The following is a 23,782-nucleotide window of genomic DNA, read 5'->3' on the forward strand; positions in this document are numbered from 1 at the left end:
CGCAGGAGGGAAGAGATATGGGGACATATGTATATGTATAACTGATTCACTATGTTATAAAGCAGAAACTAACACACCATTGTAAAGCAATTATACTCCAATAAAGATGTTAAAAAAAAAAAAAAAAGAGAGAGAGAGAGATCAGCTGGGACTGCAGTCATCTGAAGGCCTGACTGGTACTGAAGGAACTGATTCCAAGATGGCTCATTCCCATGACTGCTCACCATGTGGGCCTCTCCATGAGACTGCTCAAGTATCCTCACCTCATGGGAGCTAGATTCTCCCAGAGTGAGTGACCTAAACTTTGAAGTCACATATCATTGTGTCTGCTGTATTTTATTGGTCATACAGACCAATCCTGATAGAATGTGGGAGGAGGAATACCAGAGCATGAATACCAAAAGGCAGGGTCCCTAGGGGCCACTGGGAGCCAGCTTGGAGACTGACGACCCCGAAGAGAATTGTGCTATGAGTACCAGCAACTAGGGTTGAAGCCAAAATATATCCAGGAGAGGTTGTGTCATTTAAGTTTTTCTTGAACGTTCCTTAATCTTTGAGATATGTATTGGTTACCATTTGAGGCAATGCTAAAAAAGTTTTGGACGTGGGAGCCAGAAATGTCAGTTCAAATTCTAGTTCTTGACTCTACCTTTGGAATAGGTTTGATCTAAAACCAACTGTCTTAATTTGTTCTTCTTTAAAATGAAGGAAGTATTACACATCTGTCTATGCTTAGTAGATTGTACGCAAGATAAAAGCCTTAGTTTTAAGCATAGCACCAGGCATACAAGAGCTAAACAAATACCAATTTCCTTTCTCCTTCCCCTCAAGATACTCTAAAGCAAAATTTCCTAAGCATTGTACTATGAAGTACCACTTTTTATCTTGCCATCCTTATAAAGCCCCTGGATCTGTTGCTTCTGGCTGACAGTGGCCTTCAGTGTGCCAAACAAGTATTAACTTTTTATGTTAGCACAGTGAAAAACTGTGAGAAGCTCTTCTCTAAACGATTTCTTTAAAATAGCCATTAGAAAAGACATCTAATAAGGTACTCAGGATCTAATTATAATGACTATTCCCTAAGAGAACTGTTTCAACACAGGCATGAGTACGTATTTAGCATCTTAAAATATTCTTCCCTAAAAGCAAAGATTCAGAACCTTGATAAGAATATCCAAGGGATAGGGCTGGGAATCCAAAGTTTTAACAAGACTCCTAAAATTCTTGAGTCTGGGAAACACTACATCTGGTGAATTCACCTCTGGAAAGTGTGTTGTGGGGAGTTGGCGTAGAGGGGTTGGGCACTTAGAGAAAAGGGACGGAAGTGTTGAGATTTTATCACTTAGGAATTCTGACATTGTCACTGATTTAGCATTTCCAGGTCTGTGTGTGTGTGTGTGTGTGTGTGTGTGTTTGTGTGTGTGTATGTTTGTGTGTGTGTGTGTGTGTTAGGTGGGAAGTGGGGCAGCTAACAATCTGTGGATGTTGTATTTGTAATTCATTCATTGTAACTCACATGTAGGAGGATGAGCTTCCTATGTTTAAGAAATCTTACTATGTAGTGGCCTCCCCACTCCTGCTCAGCTACTCTGATGTGACAAATTGGGCAAAACAAGTCTCTTCTCCCACTCTGCCTTTGGTAGTATTACTCTAGCTATAACTCAAATGCCTACCATGGCTGGACACGAAAGCAGTGAATGAAATTGACTAGTTTAGGGTGATAGAGAAAAAGATCTCCAAGTCTAAATTCAGTGAAAAAAGGATGATAAAAACATCATGTATAATATTCTACCTTTGTGTAAAAAAGGGGAAATTAAGATTATCTATGCATATTTTCTTACCATTGCCCTAAAGAAACTCTAGAAGAATACACAAGAAACTAATAAAAGAGATTACCTTGAGAGAAGCTGGGGGCACGTGGGTAGATAAGACACAAAGGTGGGAGTGAGACTTTTAACTATATACCAGGGGTCCCCAACCCTGGGCCATGGACTGGTACCAGTCTGTGGCCTGTTAGGAACTGGGCCACACAGCAGAAGGTGAGTGGTGGGCGGGTGAGCAAAACTTCATCTGTATTTACAGCCGCTCCCCATCGCTTGCATTACCGCCTGAGCTCCACCTCCTGTCAGATCAGCAGCGGCATCAGAGTCTCATAGGTGCATGAACCCTACTGTGAACTGTGCATGCGAGGGATCTAGGTTGCGTGCTCCTTATGAGAATCTAATGCCTGATGATCTGAGGTGGAGCTAAGGTGGTGATACTATCACTGGGGAGTGGCTGCAAATACAAATTATCATTAGCAGAGAGGTTTGACTTCACAGAGACCATAATAAATCAGTTGCTTGCAGACTCATATCAAAACCCTATCAGTGACTGGCAAGTGCACTCACTGATAAGCTGCATCTTATGGAGCAGACTGGACATAAGCAACACACTTCAGGTGTCACTGTCTCCCATCACCCCCAGATGAGACCATCTAGTTGCAGGAAAACAAGCTCAGGGCTCCCACTGATTCTGCATTATGGTGAGTTGTATAATTATTTCATTATATATTACAGTGTAATAATAATAGAAATAAAGTGCACAGTAAATGTAATGCACTTGAATCATCCCGAACCATCCCCCCCCCCCCCACTCCAGGTTCGTGGAAAAAGTGTCTTCCACGAAACTGGTCCCTGATGCCAAAAAGGTTGGGGACTGCTGCTGTATACCATTTTTAACCAAATGAATTTACTACCTTTTTAATAGGACAAAATATAACAATATGTAGACAAACCAGACAAGAATGTGGACTGAATTTGGCCCATGAACTGCCATTTGAGACATCTCTGTTAAACAAATCCCTAAACTTCAATTATTGAAGTCTGAACCTTTGATTTATTCATGTGAACTTATTCAAGTTCACATTTATTAAATGCCTCCTAAGGCCCAGGCTTCATGTTCAGGGCTCTGTCTCTGGTCTCAGGGAAGCTTCTTTCTCTAGACTCCAGTGGCCCTTCTTGGTGAATATTTATTTATTTATTTATTTATTTATTTATTTTTGGCTGCGTTGGGTCTTTGTTGCTGTGTGCAGGCTTTCTTTAGTTTAATCGAGCGGGGGCTACTGTTCATTGCTGTGTGCAGGCTTCTCATTGCAGTGACTTCTCTTGTTGCAGAGCACGGGCTCTAGGCGTACGGGCTTCAGTAGTTGTGGCATGTGGGCTCAGTAGTTGTGGCTCACAGACTCAGTAGTTGTGGCTCACGGGCTCTAGAGCACAGCCTCAGTAGTTGTGGCACACGGGTCCAGTTGCTCTGTGGCATGTGGTATCTTCCCAGACCAGGGATCGAACCCGCATCCCCTGCACTGGCAGGCGGATTCTTAACCACTGCACCACCAGGGAAGTCCCCCTTCTTGGTGAATATTTTAAAAGAAATATATTTTTATTGTTTTGGCAACTTAAACTAATTAATATGTGTTTCCAAGTTGAATCTCTTGTGCATAGGTAAGACTTGTTTGCAGATTAGCAATATGTATTTGTAGACACACAGTTAATATTTAAGACGAGAAATACTTTGATCTTAACTATTTTGAAATAAACTCTTCTTAGCCTTGTTTATTCTATTAATTTGTTAGGCAAATACTTGGTTCATTATCTCAAGATAAACCCAAGCCAAGTCAAATTATTTCAAATTTAGATATAATGAATACATAGTAATGAAGCTTAAATATATTTGCAAATGAAATGAGAGCAAACTGTTCTTAATGAGAGACAGAAAATATCAATAAAGAGAGGAGGGGAACCAGGAATAAAATAGAAATCCAATCTATCTTCCCTTGAAGAAAAAAAAAAAAAAGATGTGACAGCCTCCTTGTATCTGGTAATCTAATCTCGACACTTGTCTCTTCTGGAAGTGTAATTTTGGCTTCTTTCCTCACTGTGTACCCATCTCTTCCACTGCCCCCCGACCTTAACTCCTGGAAATGTATAGTTCGTGTAGAAAAGCAACATGTTCTGCCCTCTGGTAGAATGCCCCTGTAAAGGTGCCAGTAGAACTTAGATTGTCTCAAATGTAGAAATATATTTCCCACAATGACACTGGGGAAACCTTTCAGGTTTCTGGATTCTTAAAGATTCTGCCACCTGAAAATTCTATTCCAAAATCTACTTTGCTGTGACTAATTGTTAGGCAGGCAACAGAGTTATTCAAGACAAATATTACTGGTTTTGAACTGAGATTAATATTTTGAGAAAGCCTAACTATCTCTGTGGAACAATGCTTCTGATCAAAATGTTACCTCAAGAGCCCCAGAAGGTAAATAACTTTATTTGAGAAGAAAAAGATCCATTAACATTTTTGTCACATATGTCTGGTTAAATGATTTCTTCTGGGTGATAAAACAAGAAAATCATCACCATATGCTCCTTAATAAAACTTGTTCTAGTTTGAGAGTTAATACCACAGCTGATAGATTTTTGCATCTGTTTAAGTAATCTTTTACTACAGTCACCAAATTTAGTGACTTAAAATAGCAATTCATTGATATCGCAGACAGTTCTGTAGGTTGACTGGGCTCTGCTGAGCTTGGAATACTTGCTTGGAGCCTCTCATGTGGTTGCAGTCAGATGGTGGCTGAGCTAGAGTAATCTGAAGCCTTGAGTGGTTTGGACATCTAAGATGGTTTCTTGACTCACATATTTGGCTCCTGGGTTGGTATGGCTGGAAGAGCTAGAAGGTGGTCTCTCTCTCTTTCTGTTAACACATGACCTCTTCACATGGCTAGCTTGGGATGCCTCATAGTAATACAATCTCAGGGTAGTTAGAATTTTTACATGGTGGCTGTTTCTCCTAGAGTAAAGGTTCAAGGGACTCTTGCAGAAGCTGCAAGGCTTTTGGTAACCCAGCTTTGGAAGCATCACTTTTGTTTCATTCAGTTAGTAGAAAGCTAGTCATACACAGGTGCCAACCTATGTAACTCCCGACAGCAAAAGCAGGAACAATTTGAGCAATAAAATAAATACATAATATTGGATTATCAACCAAAGTACAATATAAGATAGGGATCCATTGGGTCCATACTGATATAAATGAATGATTAAATAAATAAATAAATAAGTAAATGTGGGAGAAGAGACAAATCTCCCTTGAAGTGGCACTCCAAATAATTTATGTATGTAGATATTCCACCCTCAAGAAGGAGAAGCATGAATCCCTACTCCTTGTGTGGGCTGCTCCTATTGACTTCCTTCCAAACAGCGCAGAATAGAACAGGGGAAAGAAAGAGTATCTCAGGCTTATGATCAAGGTCAGTATCAACAGTGATAAATCATGTTGACAATATGTATCCTTGATATGTTGTGATAAAAATGACACTTTATTCCTGTAATCTTCCTTCCAAAAACCTATAACCCCAGTCTGATTATGAGAAAAACATCAGACAAGTTCCAATAGAAGGACATCCTACAAAATACTTGATCTGTATTCCTCAAAACTGTTAAGGTCGTCAAAAACAAATTCTGAAAAACTGTCACAACCAAGAGGAAACAAAGGAGACAATGACAAGAAAATGTAATGTGGTATATTGGATGCAGTCCTGGAACAGAAAATGACATTAGGCAGAAACTAAGGAAATCTGAATAAATTAGTATGGACTTTAGTTAATAATACTGTATTAATAAGTTTTCATTAATTGTAACAAATATACCATGAAAATATAAGATGTTAATAATAGGAGAAATTCGGTGAGGGGCAATGTGAGAACTGTGTGTACTATGACCTTATTTTTTCTATAGATCTAAAATTTTCTTAAAAATAAGGGTCTATTAAAAAAAAAAATCTAGTCAAAGGGCCCAGATTTGAAGGGAGGGGACTACAAAAGGTGTGAAAAACAGGAGGTGTGGTTCATTGGAGGACCATCTGCAATAGCATTCATTTCACTGATTTTCTTCTGAGGACCCACCTCTCTGCCCCTATTCCCAGTTCATATGGCTGAAGCCTCACCCTTTGGCCCTAGAGGTAGAGTCAGGACTCTGGCCTAAGGCAATCAGTGAGTTTCTCTGTCCTCACCAAAATCTCCTTACGTGTAACCAAAAGTAAGGGAATTGCATCTCCTTTGCCACAGGATAGTTTCAGTGGGCAGTGACTTAAGCCAGGGCAGTCAGAGTAATACTAGGACTGTTAGAAAAGTCGCTCTGGCTTTGAACTTGAATATATGTGAGGTGGGAGCTGCTGCCTCTTATCTTGCCATCAGAAGTGGAGTACTTGGAGGTGACAGGAACCACCAACTAGAGTCTGAGAAAGAAGCCAACAGAATGGGAGTAGCTGATAGGGATAGAACGAAAAGATGGAAAAAATGAGCTGTGGGACATTTTGGAGCCCAGAATCCATCCCTACTTAGAGGAGCTCTGCCTCTGGAGATTTCCCATCACATAAGTCAATAGTCTCTTTTTAAGTCAATAGTCTCTTTTTGGCTTAAGTCAGTTTGATTTGGGACTTTTTTGGTCCATTACAATAGAAAAAATTCCTAGGTGATATAATGAAACAATAATTGTCCTCCAGTTTATTTCTATGTTAAATATAATCAGAATATTATTTGAGTCCTACTTTTCCTTGAGGCTGCTCTGTTTATTCTCAAATAATTCATTATTTATCTAAAGATAAATCTGGCAAAGAGTAAATTGGTAAATATGTTTAAAACATTCAGAACAATTGCACAGCACACAGGAAGTGCCCAATAAATGTTAGATATTATAATTATTGTTTTAGCTTACTTTAAACAGCTAAAACTTTATTATGGCACCTCTCATCTGGTGTTAAATATGCATGTAGTTATCACAGTAAAAAATTAGATGAATCATATAGCAAAGTGGCTAAAAGCATGTGTTTTATAAATTCATGGGGCTGGGTTCAAATTCCAGCCCTGCTCCTTACTTATGGGAGCTCCTTACTTACTTATGTTCAAAGTCAACTATGTTCTAAAATTATAAATGAAAAAGTTGCACATGCTGAACAATAAGTTGAAAGAGATACTGTTTGCTAGGTGATCAGTGTCATAAAATTAAACTCATGGTGAATAAAGGGCATCAAACTGAAATTATATAAAACAAAGTAAAGGGGCTGAGATATAGTGTTATATGAATCTACTTTAAATACAAAATAGCTTTTAAAGAACAAGCCAATGCTAATATTTTAATTGTTGTAATGGGACCATTTGGGTTGCAAGTAAGAAAATCCAATTTTCTCATCTAACAAGTCTGGAAGTAGCCTGGCTCCTGGCTTAGTGCTGTAATGATTGACTCAGTTTTTTTCATCTTTCATCCAGCTCCCTCCCTGGTCACAAGATGGCTGCAGCAGTTCCAGCTATCACAATCTCACACCAATGTCCAGGTAAGAAAAGAGAACATCTTCCTTGTGTTTCTGTAGAAAAACTAAGTAAGAAACCTTTGCAGAAGCAGCCTGTTTCCCACTGTTCCATCCTGCACAGACTTCTCTTCAAGTTTTGTTGGCCAGAAGAGGGTCACAAGGGAAATAAAAGTACCTGGTACAACCATTTGGGAAAACTTTTGGGCAGGATCTACTAAAGCTAAACAAAAGCATGCCTTATTTCCCAGTAAACTCATCTTCTAGGTGTATACACATGAATGCCTATGTGCGCCAGACATGTCTGAGAATATTCATAGCAACACCATTCATAACAGTCCCAAACTGGAAACCAGCCACCCAAGTGTCCATCAACTAGAGAATGGGTAAATAAATGATGGTATAGTTCCACATTGGAAGATTGTAATGGAATCCAGTATTCACTGGAATACTGTACAGTCATGAGAATGAATAAATGACTGTTCCATGCTACAACTAATGAAAGAAGTCTGTTACAATAGAGTACTAACTCTATGATTCTATTTATATAAATTTTAAAAATGGGCAAAATTAATCTATAATGATAGGAGTCAAGATAGTGGTTTCCTTTTGGGAGAGGTTAGAGTTATTGGGCTGGGCTTCTGGTGAGCTGGTAATGTTTTATTTCTTAACAGGTGTGGTAGTTTCATGGGTTTATTTGTGAAAATTCACTGAGCTGTATATGTACCATGTTCATTTCTCTATATGCATGTTATACCTAAAATTTTTTCTTTAAAAAACTATGCACATGCAAAATAGCATTTATTTAATGAGTAAACGGGAATACAAAGAAAACTGAGTCCCTGCCTTCATGGAGCTTAATTCTAATAATAAAAATAAATGTAAAATAGTAATAGCAGGTAATACTTAAACAGTGTAGATTGTGTTGCAGATCAAATTGTAACCATATGAAGTAAATACTATCAGCATCCCCATTTTAGAGCAGAGGAAATTAAGGCATAGGGCTGCCTGCTGTGCACTCTACCACATAATAAGTGGTAGAGTGAGAATGCAAGCCTAGTAACTCTATCTCTAGGGTCTGCCTTTTAACCAGGATGCCCTATTGCCTCTCATGCTAGTGAAGGAGAAAGACAAAAAGCAAAGATAGGTACAAAAAGTATCTCAGGTGGCAATAACTACAACTGAGTAAAATCAAGGTACAGAGGCAGAAAGTGATAAGGGGGATTACTCTTTAAAATAGGACGATTAGGGAAAGTTCTCTCCCTCCGCCTTTTTAAAAACAAAGCGACATTTGGACAAACACACGAAGGAAGTGAGTGAGCCATGTGGATTGATCAATGAGTGTGTCAGGCAGAAGAAACAGCAAGGACAAAGGCCCTGAGGTGTGCATGTTAAGTTCAAGAAATAGCTAGGAGGCCAGAGTGGCTAAAGTAGAATGAGATGTGGGAGAATGGGAGGAGACAAAGTCAGAGTTAGTGGGCACCAGATCATGGATAGCCTTGTAGGCCAGTGTTTGTACTTTATAAAGATACATATATATATCCAATGACTTAAATAGTAAACATATTAGAGTGAGTGCTTCCCATAGGGAGAGGAATGGTTGAGGGAATCATGACTAAAAGAGTTAAATACAAGGGAGGGACATAGCACCAACCTATTAGGCCAGAGTGTCATGAGTATTATTAACTCAGTTCTACACCTGAGTTGTGGGGCAGAGGTGGGAACAGCTCTGGTGTAGCCTTTAACCAGAGAGAACTCTATACTCCATCTCCACATCACTATAAATTATCCAAAAATTAAAATGATTGCATCAAATCTCCATTTCAGAGAAGAAAGATATGCCCTAAGAGCGTTAGGACTTCTCTGTTTCTGATGATTCATTCCCATGCAGGTGGCAGGATTTGTAATGGGTGGCACTGCCTTTGGCCTGCAGTGTGGCAAAAGACCTCTTTTCGTTTTGGCAAAGCATCTTACCAAAAGATTAATAAGACATAGTTCCTATAAAAACATATTAACATCAATCTTTTAAAAACTATATGATTTAATGGTTTAATTTTTTGCTAGAAATATCAGGAATATGACAAACTACATGAATTGATGCTTAAAACATTGTGATTTCTTTAAAAACAAACATCCTGCATGCACACCAGTAAACCCCAAGAAGCTTCGAGCCTCATTATTTGTATTTAAACCTAAATAGGTTTCTTTTGTCCAGAAAAAAATTTATACTTCATTGGTAATAGAAAAGATCTTGCTTTAGGTTAGAGAGATTTTTATTTTATTCAGGCTAATTATTGCAAATTTTGCCTCCTTCTTTATTTTTGGGATCTCAAAACCCAGAAAAGTATCTTTTAAAAAAGGACAATTGTCCTGTAACTATTCAAGTGAAATCATATTTAAAAGCATTGTGTCCTGGGAGTTCAGAAGTTGTACTTTTGACTTCATTAAGGACTTTCAAAGAAAAGAGAGCAGAAAGAGAACCATTTTCTGTGATTTGACTCGCGAATGAGCTTCTAGATTCCAGATCTATATTAAAATGCAATTGTAAAAGGGGTGGGCACTCTGCACATTAATTTATAATGTGTCTATTAATCAGTTCACTATTTATTGAATGTTTCCTGAATGCCAAACACTGTGCTAAGTACCTGGGATATATTGATGAGGGAAAACAGACACAGTCCTGCCTTCATAGTGCTACAGGCTAGCAGGGCAGTGGACATCAGTAAAGTCATTACACAAGCACATATAAAACTGCAAGTGTGGTGAGCACTGTGGAGAAGAGGCTCATGATGCAATGAAAGCCTGTATGGAGGACTTTGGACTAGACAGGTTGGTTAGGGAAGGCTGCTCTGGAGACATGATGGTTACATTCTGATATGAAGGAAGAAGGTAGGAATTAACTTGGAGAAGGAGGAAAGACAGAGAGTGAAAAACAGAGGGAAAAGCCAAGTGATTAGACAGAACACAGATCTGAAAGAAAGTCAGTTCTGGAATTCTCAATTAGAGAAAGGAAGAATATAGATGAAGGTTATATTCATTTATTCATTTAATTAAAACGTATTGAATGCCTACTGTATGCCAAATCTTGTTCTAGAGGCTGGAAATATTAAAGAGCATTGGCTTTGTCGTATAAGTAAAGACCTTAAAAAGTTTAATCATGCAGGGATTAAATGGTGGGGTGGTGATATGATCATATTTTTGCTTTGCAAAATTAACTCCAAAATGGAGAATGGATGAGAAGAGGTCAGAGTGTGTTTTGTGGACCAGCTAAGAAGCTAACCAGGTGCTCCGGCTGAGACACAAGGGTAGCTTGCATGAGGAAAGTGATGCTGGAGATAACCAGCATCACCGGGTGTGGACAGTTTCGAAAGATGGTTTAGGAAGCAAAATAGGACATTGTGATAGGTTGAGGGGGCAAGGAGAGAAATGTCAAGGATGTGTCTGAGGGTTCTAGCTTATATAGCTAGATGGGTTGCATAAAATAATGGCAATAATAATTAACATTACTAACCACTTTGACCTGAGTTTTGGGGTGGTGAGGGGCTATGAGTGGAAATTACTGAAGTGTAGTCTTTAGTCAAAGTAGAGTCCTTCCTCCAACTCACCATAAGTGACCAACAATGATTGCCTCAAATCTCCACTTTTTTTTGGGGGGGACAGAGTAAACATGTCCTAAGTATGTTAGAATTTCACTGGTTTTGATGATCCATGTGAACAGCAGAGTATTTTATAAGCTCCACTGCTTTGTCCACGCAGTGATGCCAAGAGTCCTTTTCTCTTTAGACACAGCATCTTCTGAAAAGAACAGTAAGACATAGTTCCTGAAAAGCAAAGTAAGTATCCAATGGAGGGGGGATAGCAAGGAGTGGAGAAGAACACACCCCAGATGCTCAGCTGGGAGCCACGTCAGATCAAAGCCCAGAGCATGGAGATGCAGTCTGTGAGGCTGGAGCATAGGGTGGGACGTGTGGCCTGGCGGGAGATGAGGCAGAGGTGCAGGCCGAGGTTGCATGCCAGAGGAACCTCTGCACTTTGCTGAGGTTTGACTTTACCCGAAGGGCAGTGGGGAGACTTTGAAAAGGTTAGGAAAATGTCAGGAATAAGATTAGATTTGCATTTTAGAAAGATGACTTTATAATAATTTAAACTATCCTTATTTTATAAACTTTTTCTGAATGTATATTATTTTCACAATAAAAATGATTTTTAAAAAAGGAAAGCCTATTTTGTCTGATAGATTGGGTTAGACTCGACATGTGAGACAAAATATAGGGAAACCAGTTAGAAAGCTATTGCAACAGGAGGTTGCTAAAATGGAGGAGAGGATGCGAACTTTGCAGCCAGGAAGACTTAAATTTGGATAGACCCTGGCTGTACCACTTCTTGACTGAGAGAACTTGGGCGTCTGATTTCCTTTTCTGGATGTCAGTTTTTTTCATCTGTAAAAATATGGGTAACAGTACCTCCATACCTATTTTCCGTTGTGAGGATTATGTATGTGAAGTTCTCAGCATACAGTACTCTCAGTAAACGTAGTTCTTACTAATGTTAATGATGAAAAGAGTCTGAATTAAGGCAGAAGCAATGGGAATGAAGAAGGGGAGAGTAGATGGTAATGATGTTAAGGAGGTTGATTATATAAGCTTCAGGGACTGACCGAATGAACGTGGAGGAGCTGCCATCAGACTTCTCAGGGATCCCACTTGGGTGGAATTAGGCAGATGGTGCTCGCATTCACTTAGAAAGAGAAATCAGGAGGGTTGGGTTGTTGGTTTGGGGGGTGGGTAGGTTGGGAATGAGGGGAATTATGTCAGTGTGAGACTTGTTACACTTGAGATGCCCCGAGGACAGCTGGCTGTATGGGTCTATAGCTCTGTGAGGAGTGGCGGCTTCAGAATGGATATTAGGGAGGTGGAACTTTCTAATGAACATATGCTCAGAGTAATGAGTAGAAGGCCAACGTTAGGGCCATAGGGAACGTGAGCATTTTAAGAGGACGGCAACAGAACAGGAGGCAAGAAAAGGGGAATGAGAAAAGGAAACAGTAGTCATATATGTTAAGAGGAGAAGCAAGAATTATAAGCCAAGAGATAAGAAAATTTCAGGAGGAAGGGAGTGGTTAATACCGTCAACTGCCACAAAGAGATCAGCTAAGGTTTTCACGGAAAGAAAAAAAGCATTTGATTTAGCACCTGGGAGTGAGTGTGTGTGTGTGTGTGTGTGTGTGTGTGTGTGTGTGAGAGAGAGAGAGAGAGAGAGAGAGAGAGAGAGAGAGAGAGAGTGGTGTTACGGTCTTGCCAGAGCCCCTTGAGTGGAGCGGTAGGGTTGGAATCCAGATTGCAGTCTGTGGAAGGGTGGACAGGAGGTATGAAGTGGACCTGGGCTGGAATTGTCCTCTGTTCTTTTTGCGAGGGGAAAGGGAAAAATAGGGATGGTGGAATTTTGTTTGTTGGTTTTAAGAATGAACTCTTGGGTGTGTGGGGAAGTAGTGAAACTAGAGAGAGAAAGAATAAGGGTGATTCTGCACTATGTGGGAGGGGTAGAATTTGCCAGCACAGGTGAAGGAATTAGCCAGAAACCAGAAAAGGGAGGTCACTTCCTTTGGAATGAGAGGAAAGCTGGCACAGATGGATACGGATAAAAATAGGTAAAAGCGTGGGCTGGAGAGGTGTGAGATGTTGAGGAAGTTCACACTGATGATCTCAGTAGTCTTTGGGAAGAGAGTGGCACTGGCCACAGGGCAAAAAGGTTAGGAAGGCTTGGTTTTACTAAGCTGTTTGGGGGGCCAGGAACAGTTAGTTGCTCACAAATGGGCTCCAGAAGGGACCGTTGGGTAGCATTCCAGTGCCTGCTGGGGTTGAAGGTAGCTTGCTGGCTGGATGTCCTCTACCAGTGTTCCCCGTTGCAGCCACGCAGGACTGAGGAAGGGGCTATCAGAAGTGACAGGGCTGAAGGGCTATGGAAGGGCAGGGCTGAGTGTGTGCAGGAGCTGACGGGGAGGCAAGGTGGACAGTTGTTCCTTGATCCAGAGAATGTAGGCCATGGTGGAGAGCAGGACTGGTGAGTGTGTGTTTAGGAATTTGAGGCCATGGTTTTAGCAAAACACATACCCTAACACTTAACACCTGTAATCTGAACAGGGAGGTGCAGGGTGAGGCCTGTGGTTATCTACATGGCTATTTTTAGTTTGATGGTCCCTAGTTGGTGGTCCCTCTTGTTTTCGCTTTCCTGGGTGGAGGCAGCAACTTAAAAAAAACCTAATTAGGGACTTGCCTGGTGGTCCAGTGGTTGGGACTCTGTGCTTGCACTGCAGGGGGCGCGGGTTCAGTCCCTGGTTGGGGAACTAGGATCCCGCGTGCTGCGTGGCATGGCCAAAAAATAAAAAAAATAAATAAAAACCTAATTAAAAAGAAATGATTTCTGTAATTTGAGGTCTTTGGACAATGGGAACACCAGAAAAGATCGTAAAATACTGATGAGACCAAAGCAGTATTTATACAGGCATTACAAACAACTTGGGCACTATTCTAAATTAAGTTAAAAAAATATCATTACAAGACAATGCATAGGTTATTCTTTCTTCTTTTCCTAAATTGCTTTAAATCTTGTATGTCATATTTTAGTGAGAGGAAATAAAATGGGGTATATGTAGCTACTGTTACTGGATTTTTTATTCAGGCTAGTGTTTGTGTGTGTGTGTGTGTGTGCGTGTGTTTACCAGTCAAGGAGCCCCTCTGTGCATTTTTTGGCATTTGATGTCAAGTATTAGTGCTAAACAAGAATATCTGTTGGAGTTAATAACAGTAGCTAAAATTCTCTTTGCAGTTGACTGCAAAGATGGGAATAAAGTATTGAAATCAAACTGTTTAGGAATTTGTCTTTCAAATAAAAATATCTTTAAAATTCTGGCAGGTGGGCAAAGTAAGCAGGCAGCTTGGGGTTGGAGGTAACAGAATAGCTCTGGAAGGGACCAGTTATACCAATAAATGTTTGCTGCCAAGTGCTGCCTTTTAAAAGGAGTGCTTGCCCCTTTTATGGGTTCCCTCTCTTGAACCAGTCTGGTTGGGGGAGGGAGTGGGGAGAGAAATTAAACCTGTTAGGGGAGCCCATCAGTGATTCTTATAGGCGATAGGGTTAGTGTGATGGCAGCCAGGTTTCCTGCCAGAAGTCGACCTGGTGCTATAAAAATGTCAGGAAGAGTGTGCACAAAATGGAAACACAGAAATGCCAACTATAGGAGAATAGATGAATATATTGTGGTTAATTCTCACAATGTAATATTTACTTGCAATGAATGAAAGTACAAATATACATGACACTTGGATGAATCTGTCACAAAATGTTAGTGAAAAAAGAAAATCCCAGGAAACTATATATAGTACAATACCATTTTTGTAACATTGAAAAACAAGCTAAGGAATAATAAACACAAGGTTCAGGATAGTGGTTGGTTACCCCTGAAGTGGTGAGGGTGGAGGGCACACAGAGGACGTCATGGGGAGAGCATATAAATAGATATTAGTTATTGTTAATATCATTGTTTAGGTTCGATGGGGTATTCATGAGTGTTTATATATCATTTAAAATAAAGTAAATAAAATGAAGAGAGCCATGAATCGATTGAGATAGTGCATCAGAAACCAAAGAAATGTGTATTTCTAGCAGCATGACATTGTGGGCAGCAAATATTAGCATAACATGGGCCCTGTTGGCAAGCCCGGCCCTTCTCACTTGGTGAAGAAGGCTGAAGAACCTCTTCCCACAGGGCTTTACCTTCTAGTACGAAGATGGACTACAAACAAAGAATTTGACAAAGTCATAAAATCCGTGAAAGAAAAACAAAACCAAAAACATAATAATATCTCTTTGTGTAGTCATGTGCAGGTATGTCTCTAGGATAGATGTCCAGAAACAGATTAGTTAGATGGAAGGTATATACATTTAAATTTTTGATAGATACTGTCAAATTGCTCTCCAAAAAAAGGTTGTACTAATTTACGTTTCCACAACCTTCTTTTTCCACATTCTTGCCAACACTGGTGATTATCAAATCTCTTGGCTTAGCTAACTGGCAAAATATGACATCCCATTTTTGCTTCAACCAACCAATTTTTAGATGAGCTTTTGGCATGAGGTTCATTAGTGAATTGAAGACTCTGTATATTTCTTTTCCATTATTGGCCAAAGAATGGCTGTAGTTGTATTTGCCTAAAAGTTCTTTGGGAGGGGCTTCCCTGGTGGCACAGTGTATAAGAATCTGCCTGCCAACGCAGGAGACATGGGTTCGAGCCCTGGTCTGGGAGGATCCCCCATGCCGCAGAGCAACTAAGCCCACGCGCCACAACTACCAGGCCTGCGCTCTAGAGCCCGTGAGCCACAACTACTGAGCCTGTGTGCCACAACTACTGAAGCCCGCTTACCTAGAGCCCATGCTCAGCAACAAGAGAAGCCACTGCTATGAGAAGCCCGTGCACCACAACGAAGAGTAGCCCCCACTCAGCACAACTAGAGAAAGCCTGCATGCAGCAACAAAGACTCAACGTAACCAAAAATAAAAAGAAATAAATTTAAGAAAAGAAAAATTCTTTGGGAACAGTTGTGCCCTGTGTTTAGATCTATTAGTTTATAATCCATTTGGTCAGAAGTAGTGTTTACCTAAAACCCTTGGAGGGATGGAAGGGGAGGGAAGGGAGATTTATTCAGTGCTTTTATGTAGCAAGTAGTGGGCTAGGTGCTTTCACGTGTTCTCTCATTTAGTTTCTTCTCCGTGGCAGGCCCTTTGAGGAAGTTTGGAGACTCATAGGATTGAAGACTTGCCTTAGGCATGGAGTTAGGCAGTGATTCAGCCAGCTCTCACTTTGTTTAACATAATCCCCCCACCACCCTGCTTAAGCCTAACAGAAGATAGCACCATTTGAAGGATTTAGTCTTTTAATGGTGCTATTCCAGTTGTTTCCAACCTTGGCTGTACATTGAAATCTCCTGGGGAACCTGAAAAAAATACTCATACCTATGTCCTACTCCCAAAGATTCTGATGTAATTCATCTGAGGTGTTTTAAAAAAAACTCCCAGTGGATTCTACTGTTCAGCTAAGGTTGAGAACCACTGGTCTAATTCATCTCCAGACTTCTTTTTAGACTTGTGATCTAATTGATCTCCAGATTTCTTTTTAGACTTGTATTCAGTACCTGTAATGCAATTTTGTGACGCTCTTTTGCCACCTTATCTCCTAAAAGTTTTTCAACTTATTTTTTTTGGTTTATTTTGAGACTTTTGGAAAAAATCCATAATAGGCTTTGGAATAATTGCAGATATCCTGGTGTGAGATGGGTAGAAAACTGCATTACTAAATTGAGGTCAGGAATTGCTGAGCTAATTATTTCTCAGGTCTTTATTTTGCAGCTTTTAAAATCAGTAAACCAACTGCAACATGACATAAGCAGTCTTCGTCTTGAAGAAGAGTATCAGCAGAATATTAGTATCACTTATGACTTTTCACAAATACATTTTCATCTGTTATTGAAGATGAAATAGTACAGAACAGGGAGCTCAAAAAAGGAAATATGTCAGCTGCAATAAATGAAATCTTATTCAAATGTTATTCAGTTTCCCTGGGAATGTTTACCCACTGCCCTATAAAAGTAAAATACCTACTGATTGTCTATCACATATATGATGAGCTTAGTCAGTAACATCATCTCCCCCATCTGTGATATCAAGATGCCTTCCCCCCTGCAGTACAGCTTTAGAAAAACTAGACACAATTATTTTGGCAGCTCAGATGGGGATCATCATGCCTCTTATCTATTCAGTTGTTGTGGTTTATTTTTTTATTTTATTTTATTATTATTATTTTTTTTTGCGGTACACGGGCCTCTCACTGTTGTGGCCTCTACTGTTGCAGAGCACAGGCTCCGGAAGCACAGGCTCAGCGGCCATGGCTCACGGGCCTAGTCGCTCCGCGGCATGTGGGATCTTCCCAGACCGGGGCACAAACCTGTGTCCTCTGCATCGGCAGGCGGACTCCCAACCACTGTGCCACCAGGGAAGCCCTGTGGTTTATTTTTAATGTACGTTGATCTTTGATATTGCATTTCTTGGTGGTGTGGGCAACAGTTATAGGTGACCTGTGTGGTATACCCACAAAACAAGCACAGACCTTGTTTTTTCCTTTCCAAAGCACTTATTATTGTTGTTGCTATTAATATTTTAACTTGTAGGTTTTTTCAAACCAGTTTAATGTAACTTCTGAATATGGAATCCTATTCGATTTCTGTGTGTCCTGTGAATATTTTGCTTCTTCTTCCAGTCTTCTTTTCTATGTCTCATTCATCATGGTCTCGCTCATCCTGGTATCAGCTTTGCAAAGGCCACACACCAGGAAAGGGATCCAGCACGATAGTATAGGAAAAGCCAGACTTGGTGGACTTTACTTGTAGTGCAACATCAATGCTTTCTTATAGAATTTTGAGTTATTCTATGCCACAATTTCCTAAATCTATAAAATGGAGATAACAGTTCCCGAGGACTAAACAACAGACTGTATGTGAAAGCACTTTGAAGTGTATAAAGTGTGGTATATTCAGTACTATTTATTTTTAACTAGTCCATTTTCCATCTAATATCTGCAAAGTTGGTAAAATAAACCAAAAACCATCTTGAAGCTGCTCTCTGGTGTGTGATGAGTGTGTGAGACCGGAATTTAAAGACCTCATGTGAATCAGGGCAAATCATTTCATCTCAGCTTTGGCTTCTACCTTTAAGATGAGAATAATAGATAGATGCCAACTCGGATGGTGGATGGATTAAATACTATCAACAATATGAAGGTACTTTGTAAAGGGCAAAGCACCTCACAAACATTAGCTAATACCTCATTTAAATTTGGGTGCATGACCCATCCTTCAAGTCACGCATCTTTTTCCTCAGCTCCAAGGCCCAGAAACTCAGTGCTACCTCCAGAATTCCCACACCCTCTCCCATTTTGCTGCTCCTTCACTAGGTCCTCCCATCTGGACACCTCCACCTTCTGACCTTCTTTCACCTTCTTTACTCCCACCCCTCTCCCAGATTATCCTGACATTTTCTTTCCCTGGGTTTTATTTTCTTCATTATGAAATTACACTTCTATTAATATAGATTAAGATTACACTTACTTTTAATGCTGCTTGTGACTAGCATTTAAGATGACTAATCTGTTGATTATCCCAAAATAAATGTTACTAAGTTGTGTTGTTCTTTTAGAGAGTATAGTGTATTTTAGCAGTGACCAGAGTACCAGAACCCACGGTAATGACAAATATAAATATTTCTGATCTGTGTTAGGTTTGAGGTACATGTTTAAGGAGGGATGTGCCTTTTGTTACCATCCAAGGTACGCCTTCTAGTCAGCTCCTCACTCTGCTAACTAGAATGCTGCTCCTAGATGGAAAGAAAATAAAATACATTTTTTACCTTTTTTGGCAGTGCCGCATGGCTTGTGGGATCTTAGTTCCCCAACCAGAGATCGAACCCAGGCCCTAGGCAGTGAAAGCGTGGAGTCCTAACCACTGGACCACCAGGGAATTCCCTTTTTTGGATTCAGATGAAAAGTTATTTAATAATACCTTGATTATATTTTAAATAATTTTAATAATGTCATATAATATATATTTTAATTCTTTTGTTGAACTTTGATTCAAATATAAGATGATAAGCTTTTAAAATATTATACAAATCTCCTGAAACACATGTGTAACATAAAATACCTGTTCCAGTCAGTTCTGTTCCTATCTTAATAGTATTCTACAATGTTTTCTACCAAAAAAAAAAAAAGTTTCCCAATGTCCTCTCTTTTTATTAAAAAAAGCATCATTTTTAGGTGGATATTCTTTTTCACACAGAGTCCCTAAAGTCAGCTGACTTCCCCTAGTGATGTATACCTAATGTAGAGCAGTTGATTTTTGAAACTTTTCTGTGAACTCACAGGAAAAAACAAAAATGAGTGAAAAACCAAACCAAACAAACATCTCTGATTATTCTAGAGATTTTTCTTCCTGGGAGTTCTTTATCTTTTGCGCTCTTGCGGGTGTTTTACTAAGTCATAGATTTTAACAACAAACAGATCTTCTATGACTACTTTGTGTAGCCAAAAAAAAAGAAGTTGCTTCTGGATAACTAATAACTTTTAAGTCATTCGTAATAAAAACAATACTCCTTCCCTTGGGCTATGAGACTGCTTGGGCTGAAAGGGATTGAGGCATTACTTAGCGCCAACTCCTGTATTTATTCCCAAATGGGGAACTGGGCCCCAAGGAGGTGACAATTTACTTGAGTTCACACAATGACTAGTTTTATTGGGGAGTTCTTAAGAAAGATTATGGATAGGCATATCTAGATAAGAGATGAAAAACATCTGAGTTATATTGGTTTGTTAGTAAGCTGTTAGCCATTTCATCTTTCAGATGTTATTTATCCGTGATTCTGTTCTCTTGGCAAAGGGAATAATAGAATCAGGATTCCTGCCCTCTTGCTGAGCTTGGAAGAGGTGTGTGTGTGTGTGTGTGTGTGTGTGTGTGTGTGTGTGTGTGTGTGTGTGTAAGCAGGAATAAAGGAAAATTAGCCTCTTTTTTTTGAAATTTACTTCTTCTCTGGCCTGGTATGGTCATAGTTCTTAACCCCTGACCTTAGAAAAATAAGATTTTAAAGTGTATGTTTTGGTGCGGGGTAGGGGGGCTCCCAGCATCCCTGAGGGGAGCCTTGACTTGGATACTTTCAGGGCAGGGCCAATCACTGCTGGCTCTGGTGTTGAACGGTTCTAATTGCTTGAAAATTTTTCATTATATTGAGTTGAAATCTGTTCCCTGTAATTTATACCCACAAATCCTAGTCCTTCTTTCTGGAAAAACCCAGACCCAATATATTCAATTGACTGCCTTCCTCCTCATGGAGGCCTCTTCTTTCTGGAATAACCACTCCCATACCCTTCAGCTTTTCTCCATAGGGCATTATTTTCAGACCTCTGATTGCTATTCTTAGGACTCAGTCTGGTTTTGAACTGTGTCTTTTAAAATGTGAGGTTGAGAACTGAGTATCTCTCCAGATGTGGTTGTCCATTATGGAACATACAGCAGAACCATAACATCTGCTAGCAACTACATTTCTATTAATAGAGACTAAATACATTTGCTTTCTTGGTAGTTGCCCTTATACTCTTGACACATATTAAGCTTGGGAGCAACTAACTCCCCTGCATATTTTCTGTGTGAAATGTTATCCTATCAGGTCTCCTCTCGTCTATGTTTGTGCAATTAAATATTTTGATCTGACGTTTATCTATGTTAGATGTTATATTATGGTTTCATTGTGTCAAGAGCATCTAAATTCTTGACCTTGTCCTTGATTTATTATAAATCATTTGTGTACTTTCCTTGTAGTAAAAGAATAGTCTTAAGCGTTTTGAAGGGTGGGGAGCATTACTTTTCTTAGAAATATCTAGCAAAAAATGCATTGTTACTTGACCTTATCCTAGGTCTCATTAAAAAAATAAAGGTGTGTATGTGTATTGTAGGGTTTATACTACATAGTGGATGCTATGGTGTACTACCTAGATCTCCCCTTCAGAACCAAGTCACTAATTCCCCTAGTAACTGGGAAAGTTGGAAGCTGAGGGCCCTGAGCTAAATCCCTCTCTGGGAATTGCCCTCAGGCCAAGGTTTATCTCACGCAAATCATACCACCTTCCCAGGGGCAGCCTACATACAATGACTGGTCAAGCAGGGGACTAAAGGCTCAGTCTCTTTGCTTTGAGGAAGGGCCATCCCAGCTCCAGAGATTCACAGTGTGACAGCTGAATCCTTTGTTGCGACTGCACTGAAGTTCAACTCTTCTCTCTGTCCACAGCTACGCCCCCAAAGGCGTGGATCCAAGGATCTTCCTCAATGAACTTTCTGCACTCAAATTTCCTTCAGAATCTGTTTTCCAGGGAAACAGACCTAAGAGATTTGGTAACAGAAGTGCTCTGAGGAAGCTGCTCTAAAGTGGGATTTTGGACCTTGGTTAGTGCAGATGGCTGGCAATGGTGTGTAGAAAGAGAAGTAGCCTGAAGTAAGAATATTTATAAACTCATAGACTGTGGAAAATGGTTTATCTGGTTAGCTAGGGGACTGGAAGGAGAAAGATTAGAAGATAGGGGATAAGGAGGTCTGGAGAGGAGCATATAGATGGACACATGGGAGTGGGCATAGTGTGAAGATATTTATATCACATGTTAATCTCCACCAGAGAGCATCCATAGTGGAAGGGCAACTAAACAACCAAGTAGACCAAATTGTTACCAACCTGGGTCCTTGGACTCTTTAATCAACAGAAATTGCTAAGAGGCCAGATGAGAAGTTCAGGCAAGGCTTTATTGGGACTCATGCTCTAGCATGAGGGAGTGAGAACAAGAAACAGGTTCCCTTGCTTGCACCTCCTTGGTGGTGCTGTGTGCAGGGATCATGCGCAGAGCCCTGCTTTTGCTCTTGGCACCTCAGAAGTGGCAGTTGGGTTTTGGCCTTTTTTTTACCTTATTGCTCATAATTTGCCCCAACTGCACATGCATGCAGTTATTTTTAGTCTCTTATAGTTTCTTTGTATTCTGCTGCTCAAGGAGACATTTGTCCAGGTGCAAGTGCTCCAGTAAAGGGTCCCAGGTCCCAGGCCTCAGCCAGTCTCAAAATGACTTAGCTGATGTTAGCCAGTCTCTGTCTTTGGTCATCTCAATGCTGACATAACAGGAACATAAGTGGAATAGCCATGATGGCTGTGATGGAGGCTACACATGGGCCCAACAGCATGAACTCTCCTTTACAACGTTCATTTAGTTACTGCAGCTACTGAATGGCCAAATTTCAGCAATAGATACTGTCTTAGTTCAGGATGTTTTAACAAAGTGCCATGGACTTGGTCACTTATAAACAACAGAAATTTATTTCTCACAGTTCTGGAGGTTGGAGGTCTGAGATCAGGATGTCAGCATAGTCAAGTTCTGGTGAGGGCCCTCTCCCAGGTTGCAGACTGCCAGCTTCTCATTGTATCCTTACATGGTGGGGAGCAGAGAAGGGAAGCAAGTGCTCTTGTGAATCTTATATGGGCACTAATCCCATTCATGAGGGCTCCACTCTCATGGCCTCATCTAATCCTAATTACCTCTCAAAGGTACCTAGTATCATCAAACCTTCTAATATCATCACGTGAGTGGGGGTAGGGTTTCAACATATGAATACTGGGGGGACAAAAGCACTCAATTTATAGGAGACCAATGCTGAGTCCCCTGTATGGCACCATCCCTCAAGAATACCTACCAGTAATTGGTGACAGCTTAATTACACTGAATTCTTTTCACCCTGGAATCAGCATAGGCTCTGGGTGTGGGTTTGCCTTACCTTCCTGCAGGACGTCAATTAACACCACTATCCTGGAACTAGAGAGTGTTTGGTCCACCAGCAGAGGATTTGCATGACACTGTATTAAACCAAGGTACCCTATCTACAGCAAAGGGTGTGTGGAAGTGGATACATGATCATAGGATTCTCTAACCTTATTAAATACCATACCATCAAGAAGCTGCTTGCTTAGCAGAGTGATAGAATGACCTTGTGAAAGCACTATTGAGGTGCCAGCTTAGAGATGATAACCTTTAAAGATGGGGTGTAAGTGCAGTATGTACCCTCAGTCAACCATCATTATATAGTTCCATGTGTCTAAGAGGCAGAATACATGGACCCAGGGACCAACAGTTGGAGGTAGGAACAGCCTCATTTACCACCTGTCTCAGTGGCCCACTCAGTGGGGAATTTGGGCTTCCTGTCCCCACAACTCTGGGATTTATGGGTTTAGAGGTCCTATTTCCCAGAAGAGGAGCACTTCCATCAAAGAACAATATTACATCCTGTTAAGCTTTAAGCTATGCTGAAACTCCATCATTTCAGATTCCTCAGGCCAAGAGACCAGCAGTCACGAAAAGGAGTCGACCTCCTGGCAGGAGTAATTGACCCTGCTGCTACATTAGTAAGGTCTGGAAAAATCTGTTTGGCCCTTAGGTGATCCACTGGGGGATTTTTTAGTACTTGTTGCCCAATTTAAAAGTCAATGGAGGGCTTCCCTGGTGGCGCAGTGGTTGAGAGTCCGCCTGCCAATGCATGCCGCCTGCTGATGCCGTGAGCCATGGCCGCTAAGCCTGTGCGTCCAGAGCCTGTGCTCTGCAATGGGAGAGGCCACAACAGTGAGAGGCCTGCGTACCGGAAAAAAAAAAAAGTCAATGGAAAAATATATCAGTCATGGCCTGAGAAAGGCATGATGACTAGAAACTCAGTCCCTTCAGGGATGAGGTCTGAGTCACCCCATAAATTAAACAACCTACACCAGAAGAGCTGCTAGTTGAGGGTAAGAAGAATCTAGAATGGGTAATAGAGGAGGGATACA

The sequence above is a fragment of the Phocoena phocoena genome, chromosome 3 (assembly GCF_963924675.1).
Source record: "Phocoena phocoena chromosome 3, mPhoPho1.1, whole genome shotgun sequence".
NCBI classification, from domain to species: Eukaryota; Metazoa; Chordata; class Mammalia; order Artiodactyla; family Phocoenidae; genus Phocoena; species Phocoena phocoena.